Source organism: Bos indicus, chromosome 1 (genome assembly GCF_029378745.1).
Source record: "Bos indicus isolate NIAB-ARS_2022 breed Sahiwal x Tharparkar chromosome 1, NIAB-ARS_B.indTharparkar_mat_pri_1.0, whole genome shotgun sequence".
Classification (NCBI taxonomy): domain Eukaryota; kingdom Metazoa; phylum Chordata; class Mammalia; order Artiodactyla; family Bovidae; genus Bos; species Bos indicus.
This window is the reverse complement of record NC_091760.1, coordinates 114971005-114973730: the sequence shown is the minus strand read 5'-3', so window position 1 is coordinate 114973730 and position 2726 is coordinate 114971005.

The window sequence follows — 2726 nt, the reverse complement described above, 5'->3', positions numbered from 1 at the left end:
AATAATCATTTCAGATCTCTGTATCAATTTAAATGAATTATCGTGCAGAAATGGCAGACATTTTTCATTGAATGTTTTTACTGTATGTTTGTGTCATTAAGTACAAAACCATATGTTTGCCAGCCAAATATTCTAATTCTTTTAGGCATTCTGCAATGAAATTATGTGTAAAGGTGAATAAAATATATTTATTTGTATATACATTTAGAAGTCTATCCATCAATATTTTACTTCTGTATAAAACGCTTTTATATTACTACAGACTTGTAACCTGGCCATCTGGTAGTATGGTTGGAGAATGTCCATAAAAATGAATGATGAAAAGAAATGTCCAAATACAGTTTTGTTCAGTGTATTTTTCTGAACCCATACTCCATTTGTGATTTCAAAGTTTGGCATAAAAAATACAAAAAAATTACTTGCAGAGTCACCTTATGTGGGAGAGAGATGATTACTTCTGTCTACATTTTAAATCTGCGACAGAACTCCAAATCTTACCCAGATGCTGGTAAAGGGGAACATTTTCTTCATTTTAGAAATAATACTCGGAAAACACACCCATCTGTCTGTTGTAAGAAAATGTCCAAGTCACATTCACATGTTTATCAAAAGAACCCAAAGTGTTAGCGAGAGCTAAAATATGCCAAGAACAGAAAGAAAAAAAAAAAAAAAAATCAAGGAAAATAGTGGGCAATAGTGTTTTAAAATGTGTCTCTGGTAAAAATGTATCTAGGGTGTCTGTTACATAAAAAGTACCTCACAGTATATTAAATTCATGATGTTCAAACAGTCTTAAGAAAGATGGCTGTGAGATTCATGTCAGATGTGAAGCAGAAAAATGACGAAATGATATCATTGGTACCTAGTTCAGATTTTTACCAGGTAAATAAGTATATCTTAGTTTACAGAAGAATTTCACTTTTGCTACCCTGTATCATTTCATACTTTAAGGATTTGCATTGTGTAGGTATATTGAGTGTTTTAGGTTTTATAATGCATTGAAATAATCTTTGGATATAACTTCAGTTAAATTCAGCATCACTTATCTAACTCCCTGAGGGTCCCAAATACAAAAATGAGTCAGACTGGAATATTTTCTAAAGTCTTTATGTTCATCAGTTAAAAAAAAAACCTCAAAGATCTCTGATTTGAAGCAGAAAATTGCATTAATCCAGGGAGAAAGTGTGAAGGGAGCAAAGGGAAGGAACTTGATTTCAGTGGAAAAAATCTAGTATGTTTCCTCAGTGAGCTGGCACTTGAGCTGGGCCTGGAACAAATGAGAATACATGAGAAGGCATCCAGCCACTGACATTTTCATCCATGGAAAGCCACCTCATTGAAGTTTTTGAGCAGGAAGTGCTCTGATCAGTTCTGATTTGTTTTTGTTTTTCACATTTTAAAAAAGCTGTAAGATAGAATAAACTTACAGAGAAGCACTTACATCATAAATGTTTGATTTGGGGATTTTTCTGAAAAAATACCTGCATGACTCTCCTCCTACCAAGGATAAATCAAGCAAGCATGCATTAGCAGAATTACAGAAATTCTGAAACCAGGACCAGCTTCCTGAAGGTGCACCTGGGCGGTAGCACAAACCCCAGCACTGAGCAGGGTCCTTCCTTGGTTTAATGCTCTGCTTTTGCTTCTTGAAATTCTTAATAAATTTTGAACAAGGGACCCTGTGTTTGTATTTGGCATTGAGCCCCACAATTTCTGTAGCCTTTCCTGTCCTAACCATCATTCTCCAACACATCCAAATGGGCAGTTCTCCTCACTAGGGCAAACCATTATTTTTTATTTTCTTTATGGTTTATTCCCTAATTACACATGCATGAATACAGTAGTTTAATTTTGTCTGTTATGAACATTATAGAAATAGATTTATAAGTCTGTATTCTGTTGTGTCTGGCGTTTTCCCCTTAGTGTTATGATTTTAAGAGTCATCACGATGTGATTCATTCATTTTCTCAGTGGTATTTTTAATGAGCTCTATCTGCTAGATTATGCAAGATTGGTTGGTGCATGGCGGAGAGGAAGACTGGAAGCAGAGAGACCAGTTTGGAGACTAAGCTTATGAACAGTTACAGTGGGAGAGCCTGAGACCTGTAAATAATACTACTGGACAATTTCTGCTCTCTATAAACCAGTATTTCAGAGCCCTCAGACTTTTGCAACTACTGTAGATGCAGAACAAACTTAAAAGCCCAAAACAACAGCAGCAACAGCAACAAAACTCTGGTTTGGGAGCTAAGAAGCAGGCCCTGAGCATCCAGCAACAAATGATAGTGAAGACAGTTCAGGAACCAAAAATGATTCCCAGCATGCTGGGTTAGCCAAGGGGGAAAAAAGGGGATGTTAGGATAGAAAACACACACATATTTTTATGTATTGATATAAATCCACACACGTATGTGTAGATAAATACATTTATACATATGCACACTTTATTTTATCACAGATGAATTAAGGTATAGAAGTATCATGAGACAAGGAAATAACAATTTTTTTTTTTAAGGGAAAAGGAAAAATAGAGATTAGAGGCTGTGGAGCAAGTTCAAAGTGGCTGGGCTGTGGTCATGGAGTCTATGGTTAGAAATAGATCAGGCAGTGGAAAGGGGCGAGGGTTAGCGACAATGTGAAACAGCTAGACCGCTCTGCAGAGTCCGGCACCATGTGCAACTTACATTCTGATTCAGCAATGAGGCTGCGTTCCCTGAGTGCAGCCC